This window comes from Melospiza melodia, chromosome 2 (genome assembly GCF_035770615.1).
Source record: "Melospiza melodia melodia isolate bMelMel2 chromosome 2, bMelMel2.pri, whole genome shotgun sequence".
NCBI classification, from domain to species: Eukaryota; Metazoa; Chordata; class Aves; order Passeriformes; family Passerellidae; genus Melospiza; species Melospiza melodia.
Window position 1 is genome coordinate 91291504 of NC_086195.1, and position 12379 is coordinate 91303882.

General features: G+C 44.8%; 1 long non-coding RNA gene across 1 annotated transcript; it reads right to left on the reverse strand.

Moving 5' to 3' along the window:
- Positions 1-3137: 3137 nt before the first annotated feature.
- On the reverse strand, positions 3138-11653 carry LOC134415199 (uncharacterized). The gene is made up of 3 exons (XR_010026961.1): positions 11595-11653; positions 9806-9871; positions 3138-3376 (listed from the first exon to the last, which is right to left on the reverse strand). It is a non-coding gene; the product is annotated as an uncharacterized LOC134415199 (long non-coding RNA).
- Between the last annotated feature and the right edge of the window lie 726 nt (positions 11654-12379).

A 12379-nucleotide genomic window follows, 5' to 3' on the forward strand; every position in this document is an offset into this window, starting at 1 on the left:
AAGCACCCCTTTATTTAAAAGAGTTTCCTTTTGGGGATGTGAAAGTATAGGTATCAGTTGTTAGTAATTTAGAGAGGAAAAAAGTTTTGTATCAATGCTAAAAAACTGATGTAAATATAAAACACTCTGTGGAAGGCCACAGCAGTTCTGCACACAGTGATGTACATCCCAGGGGGAAGGAAGAATCCTTCCAGCAAAGCCTGGCAGTTTATGGCCGTTCCAGCCATGGAATCTAGGGAATTTCATTTCCAATCTAGGGAAAGGTTGAAATGAAAACACTCTTTTGAGATGTCATATATGAAAACTCTCAGACATTAATTTTCTTTTCAGAAAAAGAGAAAAGCATATTTTATTTTTGGTCTAAATTTTCACAAAAGTCCATTTCTGTATTTACTTCAAAGTTTGTCAAAGAAGCTACTTGGCAACATCAGTACAGAGAAAAGATATATCAGCCATCATCTATGTTAGAAGCAAACTCAGGATAAACCTTCAGTATTGCTAATTTCTGATGACCTTATCATAATGCCAGATAGATTTGATGTTCCCATTAAAATGTGAGTTCCTGAAATAATGCTGCTCCTGTGAGATTTGTACATTCTATTAAGAATGAGTCAGCTTCTAGCCTTGGGTTTCTGGGTAAAAGAGCTGAAAATATCAACGAGCTGCAATACATCAAGCTAGAAATCAGAAAAGAAATAAGAGAAGAAAATTCCAAAATTGTCTTTTTAAGATAAAATTACATATTTGGCCTGAAATTTTGGATAGTTTGACAGCTCTGAAATCGTGTTGCACCAAACTTGTGCTGTGATAGTGACACAATCTGCCTTTGGTGTCATGGTGCCCTGATCCTGCAACAAATTAATTAAGGGTTTGGGGTTAAACAAACACAGGATCAATCTTCCTGTTTCATGAAATGGGACTGAATTATTTTCCTCGATGTGTGACAGTTTTGTGATATTTAAGCATATGCTGGATTTTTAACCTTAAATACCATTTATCTCTTCCCCTCCCAAGGAGCATTTTGTATTCAGTGTGTTTTATCTGGTGACTCATATTATCTGCAAATAATCAAGCTGAAATACTAATTGCTTTTGAAGAGGGAATAAAGGATGACATTGTTCTGGATCATCAAAAGCAATTCAATCTGTTCCTCAAGGCAGGAATAAAGGTTGCAGCCTTGTTTACAAAAATGGGGAAGGCAAGGGGCCACTCTCTTTCAGCTGTGCATATGGGTGAGGAGAACCAATGTTCAGACTGGGTCTATAGAATGCTACAGCTCGACTGAGCCTCTTAAAAGTAGCATTTAGTTCAGAGGCAGTGGTGTTCATTCGCTCACCCCAAAAGAATCTGGAGGGCTTTTATTATAGCTCTGCAACCTGGGCAGTGTTTGGCACCAGCTGTAGAAGATTGCTTCCCTGGAGCTGGAGCCCAGGCACCAGGGATAATGCCCCTCAGTGCCCAGGAGCACGGCCACCCTACAGCCAGCAGGGCTTTCTCAGTGGCCCCAACAGTGGGGGCAGGACTGTGGATCCAGAACTCTCCAACAACAGCTTTCCTAAAGGTTGAGTTTTGAAGGGTCAGGAGAAAGCACTGACTTTTCTGTTTCCCAGAAACTGCTGGCTGAGTTATTGAGACTGAAAAATAGAAACAGCCATTTCCAGCAAAAATAACCAGCAGCAGTAATGGTCCCACCTCCAGTCAACTACATCAGAACTTCATCAGGAGCACAGCAAAGGACAGGAGAGTTGTTTGAAAAACTGGAATCATACAATAATAGCACAGCTTCTGGTTGGTTGGCAATGCCCAACCCAAACCTTTAGCCTCCCAGGCTCTGGATTTAAGGGCCTGGAGGAGAAGCCATATGAAGAGCAGGTGAAGTCTCTTGGTCTGTTTTGCCTGGAGGAGATGAGGGGTGACCTTGCAGTTCCCAACTTCCTTGTGAGGGGAAAAGCAGGGGCAGGCACTGATCTCTTCCCTGTGGTGACCAGCGACAGGGTCTGAGGGACTAGCCTGAAGTTGTGCCAGGGGAGGTTCAGGTTGGACATTAGGAAAAGCTTCTTCACCCGGGGGTGGTGGGGTACTGGAACAGCTCCCCAGGGTAATGACCACAGCACCAGCCTGACAGAGCTCCAGAAATATTTGGACAGTGCTCTCAGGCACATGGTGTAACTCTTGGGGACAGTGCTGAGCAGGGCTGGGAGTTGGACTCAATGATCCTTGGGGGTCCCTTCCAACTCAGCATCTTCTGTGATTCTATGAGTAATGATTTATTGCACTTTAAAATACTTACTGCTGGGTTGAAAAGACAAACGTACACAATCCTATGGCTTTTGGTTTTGAACAACTTGCTTTTAAAAGATGAGAGGCTGATCTAAGGCTTAATTGTTTCTTGAGCAGCCTTTGTTCCACTGATGCTGGAAAGTCATTTTCCAGGCTGTGACACCTGCTGACCTGAAGCATCAGGGGATGAAAGCAGACCCAAATATGAAGTGATCTGCACTTGGTGCCTGTTTGTGCTGCACATACTGACACAGAACCCCGGTGTGCAGCGGCCTGGGCTGTGCTCAGACATGCTCTGTGTGCTGACGCCACGGGAGCATGTGGTTGTGTTGGACAAACAACTCGCTGTGCCCCCAGCCTGGTGCTGCCTTGGGTCTCTGCCTGACCTTGGGTGGTGTCCTTCAACCCCAGACTGGTCCAAATGCATGCTTGAAATGCAGTTATTTGGGAAGCCAAGGACTTTTTCCTAGAAGGATTGGATGCTGTGCCTCCAATGGCATGTGCCTGGAATGGGAGGTGATGACCTGCACCACCAGCACAGCAAATGTGGGTAAGGATACAAGATCACCCTTGGGAAAACCTGAGACTTGTTATCTCCTGGCCTGGAATTCATCACATGATTGCAGGGACAAAGTAGCATACATGTAGAATGACTGAACCTTTAAGGGACCTGGGGAGGTCATGTGCTCCAACTTCTCACTCAGGGCTGGGCTAATTTTGGCATGAGGGCAGATCACTCAGGACTGTGTCCACATGAGTTTTGGAAAACTCCAAGGACAAAAAATCCACGGTCCTTCTGAGGAATCTCTCCCACTGTTGTTTGGGTTTTTTTCTCTAATACCCAATCAGACTTTTCTTTGATGCAACTTTTTTCTCGGCCCATGAAGTTTCTCACCTCATTTGTGGTAAAATAATTTGCAAGTTGCAGATGAGGAGGAGTGCCCATCTTTTCCCACTGGTGAGACCTTGTGCATGCTGCTTCCCTTCTGCTACCAGGTATCCTGGGCAGCAGACACCTCCTCCAGCTGCCGTGTCCATCAGAGACAACCAACCCTTCCTCAGCTGTGACTGTCCACATGGAAAGCTGGAATAATTTCTGCTGACAAAGCAGGAGAAAACCTGCTTTTAGGGAGAGGAAGAGAGACTGTTTGACTTTACCTGCTCCACCTGCAGCTCCCTGTTCAGGGACTGCACACTCACACCCAGCCTGTCTGTGGTGTCCATGTGCTTGGTGTAGGTGGCTATGGAAGAGCTCATCTTCTCTTCAGAATGCAAATTAAGATAGAAATTACAATGTGCATGGTTTTGTTTGCTTGTTTGTTTTTCCACAGTGTGTATTTATGTTATTGGAAAGCCATGGGCTCTCTGTGGAGTCATCCTGCATCCCAGGATAAAAGGCAAACATGTATGGGGGGCTGGTCGGAGCAGTGCATTTGAGAAATATGGATCATATACTCCTCAAGCAATTAACTTATTTAGGAATGACAAAAGAGCTAGCAGGTGATTCCTTTGTTCTCTGACAGGGACAATAATATTTAGTCTATAAATAGGCTTTTAAAAAAGCTTTTTAAGTTGAATCCATCAGAATTTTTTCAAATTAAGTGTTTTTGACAGAAGATACTGATCAAAATTAAAATAACTCAAAAAAATAGCCAATTATGCTACAAAAAGGTCATAAATCTGTAGGGGAAAATATAATAGGAACACTTTCAATTCATAAGCTGTTCATTTAAAAAAATCTGGAATTTCACAGTGATATTTTTAAAGTTATATGTTCTGTAGGGTTTTTTAACATCATGGCTGACATGTCATGAAATCATCACGGCGCATAATAACATCTTATCGTTCCTAGCTCAGAGTGTTGCCTGTTTGTTGTAGTGAAACAGTTTGGCACCTGATCAAAGTGTCTCCTGCCTGTCTTGTAAAAAAAATAATGTCAAACTTCCATTACAACACAGACAGGAGACACTTTGATCTAGAAAAGAAAGTATGCTAGTGTTTACTAAGTGGCAGATGGTTTTAATAGTTTTGAAATGAAACAGAATAAAAAAATAATAAGGTTTTCCTCTATAATATGCAGGACAAATGAAATGCCATGAAATCATATGAAAAAAGCCCTAAACCAGAGATAAAAAGCAGGAAAGAGCATTTCTTAAGAGAAAATGACTTTTTTTGGTATGGGTATTTTCTTTTGTCATTTGCTTTTGACCAGGCTGGGTTTGCCAGGCACTGAGTCTTCCCTGCACTCTGCTGCTGGGATGTGGGCATGGAGCTGACAGGGCTGTGAGGCTGGAAATGCCTGACTTGTTTAAAAAGAGAGATGAGGTTGACCCATGTGACAAGGATGACTCCTACGTTGTTGCCATTGGCTCGTTTAATGTCCAAGGAAAATTCCAGATCAGCAAATATTCCTATTCTTGGCAAATACGCTCCTTAAACAAAAATAAAACTCGAAGAGCTGCCCAATCTGGAGCATTAACTTGAGACAGTTATCTGTAGTACTTGGGGATCTGTTCCAGGAAACAGCATGCTGAGCTCTATGTCTGACTCCAGCTATTTGGGAATGGGGTGCCAGTGTCACACTGTATGTGTAAGCATATAACAATAACTATCATCATCATCATCATTATTGTTATTATTATTATTACTATTACTCCAGCATCAAACAGAATCATATGATAGTGTGCACACAGTGAACAGCATCCAGAAATAAATAGACACAAAAAATGCTTCCTGGTGAGAGCAGAGGGAAGTCAGACCAGCTTCAGGCTGGCTCACCAATATGGTTTAAATCAGGACAAAGCAGAAATGTCCTTTTCTGTTGCAGGTCCTTGTAGTTAGGTAGGTTGGTAGAAGCCCAGTGAGGGTTCCTATTCCCCTCTGATAACTCATCCTGCTCTGTTATCCAATAACGTGAAATCTTCACTGCTGATTGTAGGATCATTTAGGCTGGAAAAGATCATCTAGTCCAACCGTAGAGCACCAGCTGAGCTTGCAGCTGCCAGCAGCACGGCTGGCTGGTGCTGGGACATCCCTCTGGTTTCCTACCACAGGCTTCCAGCTGCACAGGCATCTGCCAAATGGAAGAGCAGCTGACTGCCGGCGTTCCTGTATCAGGCTGTGGCAAGTCCTCAGAAGACATGAGGTGGCCAGAAATGTGTTTGCATTTTTGCCATCAGAACAGGGGTGTCCGAGCCCGAGGCACAGCTGTGACATGGAATGGCTCTGCTTCTTGCCTGTCCCTGAGGGCCTGCCTGAGCCTGCAGTCCTCCTGTGTGGTGCTAAGGGCATCTACCTGCCTTGTCTCTCTGCAGGATGGAGCCAGCACACCTTGCAGTGTGTCCTGAAAACTTTTCACCCTGACATTCCTTATATGTGGCTCTGTTGGGTGCCAGCAGCTTTCCACTCTGATGTTCATACCAGGCCTCCACGTGCCTGTGGAAAGCAAGGCCACGGCACATGAAGGGTTACAGCAGGAGGAAGCACAGGAAAGAGGAAAGACAGATTTCAAGCCTCGAGTCAGCCAAAAAGCTGAAATTGTAGGAAGCTGCACTGAAAAGATGAAAAAAAATAAAGAAAAGAAAGAGAGATTTGAATGGATCCAAGCCTGCTGAGCGGGATAAAGGAGAAAAACAGTGCGGGCATGAAACTCTTCCAGCTGCTTTCCACAGACCCGGCACAGCCCATTTGTCACAGGAAGTAAAGCAGAGAAAGGGAGCGAAATGGGTCAGGGCAAAGAGGGCACATGGAGGGATGCCTTCTACCTCTGCAAGGCTGGAGCACTGAGCCCACCTCTGCATGTGGGCCTGTGACCAGAGCCGGATTTTGGGTGCCCTTGGAGAGGCACAGCGGGGATGTGGATGGGGCAGGATGGGGAAAGGTCCCCTGGGACTGGCAAAAGCAATTGTGTCAGCTCTGTCCCCAGGCAGTCAGGGTGAAGCAGGGAGGAGAGCGAGCACTGGCTGCTCGGTGTGCCTCCTCCTGCGAGGCCTGTCGGCGCCTCCCTTCATGCAACAGGTGAAGCAGGGAGAACACAAAAAAAAAAAAAAAAAAAAAAAAAAGGAGAGAAAGAAGCCACTCAGTGTAGGAGATGAAATTGTTATGAAGAAGATGCCTTTCAGGTGTGACATGCCGTGTCAAGAATGCCCACGGGAGAAGGTTACCACTCATGCCTGGTGGGAAGGCCACACCACCACGTCCTGCAATCAACCAGCCTGGAGAAATGTTAATGGTTAATGACTCAAAACAATGGCCCATTCTGGGGAGGCGGCATGGTGCTTTGCACCCCCCGAGGGGGAGGAGGTGAGTTTTTGCGTGTGTGATGGCAAACCTCTGGTCTGCATAAGCCAGAGGGGCTGAACAATCACCACTGGAGCTACAAACTGGTTTTGAGGCCGATAAGAGGCTGATCCTATAAGGTGAGATGGTGCTTTTCATCATTCCAGTTGCCCTCCCTTACATAAGCCACTCAGTTGTAAAGCTCCCCTCACATCTCCACCTGGGAAAGGTCCTGAGGGTTTTCATCCCTCCTGATGGGGCATTCCTGGCTCAACTGCACCGATGTGAGAGGCAGCTGCCATGTCTTAGGAGGTGTCACAAACCATCAAAGACCCCAAAGTGCCCCCAGACTCATTTCTGAGGCTTTCCACCAGGCTTTCTGAGGCTTGCCCCCAGGGGAGGTGCCTGGGTGCTCCCAAGGAGCCCGAGTGTATTTGAACCCATTGGACCCTGTGTTTTATGGCCTTTTTTCCCCACCCTGAACAGATCAAGACTGTGATCATCACTTTGACCCAGGGACACTAAATTGCAACAGTCAAGTCTTGCCGTGAGATCCATGGGTGGTGACACATTTCTACTCCTACCTTTTCTTTCTTTATCTTTCTTTTCCCTTACACATTTTCTTAAGTGAGTGATATTTTTATGCTTTCATATTGACATATTACTGTAGATAACAGTAACCAAAACGGCTGCATGCCTGCTTTATGTTGCAACCAAATTGTTCTAAAATTAACCCTCCATATATATATACATACACACACACACACACACACACACACACACACATATATATATATGTATATGTAGGGTTAATTTTATATTCATTTATATATTTGCAAACACTGATTGTCCAATGTCCTTTCACTCTAATCCACCCCAAGGGATCTGTTAGCAAGAACTTAGGTTGCCCTCACCTTTTGGGGCTGGGTGTGATAAACCCCTGCTGGAAGGGACCCTGGGGCTGTGAACCCAACTCCCGGGGGATGGGATGGGATAGGGAGCAGTCACCAGGGAAGAGGACGTTAGCTGAAATGCTACAGTGTTGGGGAGAAAAGCACTGGGAATAGAAGTGACAGCTGGTCCCATAGGAAAAGAAAGCTACAAGAAAGTTGGAAAGGAATGTTTTACAAGGATATGTAGTGCTAGGACAAGGGGTGAAGGCTTCCAACTGAAAGAGGGTGGGTTTATTTTAGGTATTAGGAAGAAATTATTTTCTTTGAGGGTGGTGAGGCACTGGCACAGGTTGCTCAGAGAAACTGTGGATGCCCCATCCCTGAAACTGTTCAAGGCCAGGTTGGATGTGGCTCTGAGCAACCTGATCTAGTGAAAGGTGTCCCTGCAGGGAGGCTGGAATGAGATGATCTTTAAAGGCCCCTTCCAACCCAAACCACACTATCATTCTATGAAAAAGGGTTTATGGGTAAAAGCCATGAGGTTCAGGAATCTGTAGCAGCCAACCTGAGATGCAGTGTGTGCTTTTCACCTTTGGTATTTAGAAAAGGCCTATAAGAACCATGCTAATACATAAAAGATGCAGGCCTGTGCATATAACCTCTGGGGTCACTTAGGGTCCTCCCTGGGGAGAAGTGAGCAGGATGAGGATGGGAAAGAGCTTTCAAAGATATATACCAACAGAAACAAGAACAAGTTGTTGCTCTGCTCTTGAAGGTGGCAGGTTAGTAGCAATGGCCTGAAGCTGAAGGAGGAGCAGGGTTCAGGTTAGACTTAGATACTGCCCAGCAGTGAGAAGTCACTAGCTGGGGTGAAGCTTCCTGGACTTACATGGAGCTTGACAAGTGATTCAGAAATGGCTTCTGCCAGCAGGAAATGTTTGTCTAAACGCAGCTCTCCCGGCCATCTTATTAAAGCTGGAGTTTCTGAGAGACAGCACTAAACCCATGTCATTATCAGTGCTGTCTTTTCAAGTTGGGTCTCCAGATAATGACACTAATTCTGTTTCTCAGGCAAAATTTCCACATGATTTGCTGGAGGCTGTGCACAAAAAATGAAATCCCTGAGAGTCTGATATTACAAATTTTTGCTCAGAAATTAATCTGTTGATTGAGGAGGTCATTCCATGCTAGAAAAATTGTGTTGTCTCTGAAATCCAGCCATGAGCTTAGGGAGAGGAGGCTACCTAGTCAGATGTGAGCTGTTGACTTGATCTCCACCAGAACACACTTGAGCTCCTGTGCTCACTGCTTCCTCCACTGCCTCCTCCTCCTCCTTGCCATCCCAGGTGCTCCAGGTGCTCTGGGCCAGACTTTGTTTTCCTACAGAGCTGGTTCAGTGTGATGAACATGTGGGAAGAGAGCACAAGAGGCAGCTTTTTGCTGTCTGGCCAAGTATCCCTGAAATGGCTGGGCACCTCGTTGTGACATGGAGCAATAGTTTGGAGATAATGATAATTGAAGACATACTTCCAAGAAGCTGTTTTATAATGTTTTCTTAAATAATTTCCCTCTTAGCTAAAGGTCACAAGATCAAAAAGCCACAGCAGTCCAAGTATGGCTGTTCTTAAGCACCAATCCCAGCCTGGCCAGACTTTGCTGAACCCTTGCAAGGAGACAGCATTACATGGTGATTTGTACTAGCACACCTGTGTAGAAACATTGTGTTGGGATACATCCAGCATGATCACTGGAACATGTAAAACATGCCTTTGAAAGCACCTCAAGGTCTGTGGAAGCTTCAGTGGGTTGGAAAGGCCTCTAGGTACCAGCAGACCACAGCACAGCTCAGGGACCAGATGTTCCAATCCCCACATCCCTGCCTGAAAAAGTGGCCCAGTTCATCCCTGCTAGAAGTCTTTAATGAGCTTGTAATCTAAAACTATAAATACAGGAGCAGATTTTGTCACCGGGGCTCACCCAAAAGTTTTCCCTTGAGAGTGATTAAAGCTATTCCAGATGGCAGCAGTGACAGTCACTGCCCTCCCAACACCAGATAACAACCCTTGGGAGAACAGCCCCCAAACCCCCTGCACTGCTGCCCAGGATCCCAAGAACTGAGCAAACTCCCACCAGCTTTCATGTCCAGACAGGTTTGCTGTCAAGACTTAGCAGCCATTAAATATTGAACGCTGAAAGTTTGGGGAGGAAAGGTAGCAAATCAAACTTTATTGCTATTTCCAGAGCTGTTTCCTAAGGCACAAACACAAGTGTCAGGGGGACCCATGCCAGGCTGGTGACTGCCTTCTACTTTCCTGCTTTCCCTCGCTGCCCACCCTTTGGAAGTATGTTCCTACCTGGTCTGCAGACAGAAAAAACAGAGAGAGCCAGCTGCTGGATCCTACAGGGGACTTCTCCTGTGGCTTCAAAAATATGGGTGGGGAGAGGGGAAAAAGGAGTTTTCGGTTGTTAGTGCTTTGCTCTTTTGCTCTGCTAGCTCATGTAAAAACAGATGCAGAAAGACAAGATAAGGAACTCTGTGGTTTCATCTTGTAACCTCAAACAGCAAACACTCCTCAAAAACAGTTTACTATGTGGTCACATTGCTTCGAAGAAAGGATAAGAAGTCCAACTGAAAAAAACATAATATAGTAATTGAAAAATAATATTTAGTCACAGAGGAGCTATAAATAAAATAGAAGATGCCCTGAGATCTGAAAGCCTCAACAACTCAATAGCATCTCTCTCTCTCAGAAGGTTTCTTCTTCTTTTTCTCTTGTAGAGATGCTTCAGTTGCTATTGATACAGGCACCTCCTCCCAAAAACTGGCTAAATGGTTTACCCACCCCCCAAGTCCCATTAAAATAGATGCTTTTCAGCATGTGCCAGGAATAGCCTTATGTGAAATGTGCTAAGATGTTGCAACTTCTATTGGATTTATTTTGAGTGAGTACGATGAAGCAGCATAAGGCAGGGCGGCTCTGAGGCTGGGGACAAACGTGGAAAGGAGAAGTTCATTAATTTATAGTAATTTTGAACTGCTGAGTTTCGTTTGCTTGTGTACTGCTAGCACAGCACTACAGAACAGGTTGAAGATTTAAAAGAAAAAAAAAAAAACATTAAATACCAATATGTTAACTATAGCACTTGCAGCTTCACAGAAAAAACAGATGTTGTCTAAATGCAGGTGTTGCCAGTACTGAAATAACAGCTGGCATACACTGATAATTACTAACTGGACTCGTTCAGTGGGTAGAGATTAACAGCGGCAGAGTAAAAGCAGAGTAACAGACTGACTCCTTCTCCCAGCTCCAGAGCTCTCAGTTTCTACTTTGGCTTCCCTTTCTTCTTCCTTTTCCTTGCCATTTTTAATATCAGCCTTCCAAGAGCCTCTCCCCCCACTCTGGGTACCCACCCCACGGATTCAGGTCCTGGGACAGGTCCCTGCTGGCAGCTGCCAAAGCCACCCTGTCCCCAAGGCAGCTGCTGAGCAGCGAAGGAGGTTGGGAGCAATCAACCTGAGGGGTGTCACCCACATTGGTCCCCCTCCCATTGAGGCCAACATGGTGTCTGCCTGATGCCAAGCAAGGAAATTGAGCTTCAAACACAATCTTGGTGCAGGGAGTGTAAAGTCCCAGTAACCAGCACAAGGCAACGCAGCAGAAACACCACATTAACTCCAAGGGGTGAGACCTGCAGCTGCGTGGGGCTGTGGGCAGAGGAGACGGGCAGCAGTGGAGAATCCCTGGCTGTTTATGCTGTGACTGGTAGCTCCTGCTGTTAGCTGGGGGCACTTTGAGCTAAAATGCTGCCTCACACATCAGGGAGTTGCAGAAGTGAAAGAGAAAAACAGACTGACTTGATTTAAAGTAAACACGAGAAAAACAAACCCACCCAAACCCTCACGCCGTGTTATCAGAAAGGTACCAGGCTGTAGGGATGGTGTGGGCTAAATTAGCCTGTAATAGCTCATTTGGAGTTGCTCTTTTTTTGTAAGAAAAGCAAATCAACAAGTTTTTCCTAAGGACAGGAAAACACCAAGAGCTGTAACATAATTATTTTAAAGTTTGTCTTCAGAGATGTGAGGACAATTCAACAGTAAAGCTGGATTGTGGCCAACCATATCTGGGGAAGAGTCCCACTTACCATGGTGTAGTGGGTCATTCTGCCTGGCCACACAAAAATTGTGGCTGTGGCTCTCCCACTGTGGTCACCAATTGTTGTGGTGTTGTGAGGGTCCCCAGGACGAGGTGAGAGATGAGAATTGACTCCAAGTTCTCAGAAGACTGATATAATAATATGATACGATACGATACGATACGATACGATACGATACGATACGATACGATACGATACGATACGATACGATACGATATAATATAATATAATATAGCACATAACATAACATAAAACATAACATAATATAATATAATATAATATAATATAATATAATATAATATAATATAATATAATATAATATAATATAATATAATATAATATAATATAACGTAACTATACTAAAGAAAGAGAAAGGCTAGACAAGAATGAATAATAAAAACCTGCGACTGACCTTAGAGTCTGACACAGCTGGACTGGGATTGGTCATTAAGTAAAAACAACTCACAGGGAACCAATCAAAGATGAACCTGTTGGTAAGCAACCTCCAGACCACATTCCAAGCAATCAGATAATTATTGCTTACATTTATTTTCTGATGCTTCTCAGCTTCTCAGGAGAAAAATCCCGGCGAAGGAATTTTTCAGAAAATATAATGGTGACATCCCTCCACTCCTTTGGGACACCAGAAAATCTCCTTGCCTCCCTTCCTGGGGAAAACCCTAATGCTGAGATGGAGGGAAGGGAAAGGAGTACATCTGTGCACTTTCCACCTATCTCCATTTCTTGGTGGGTTTATACCAAGGAAGAACTGT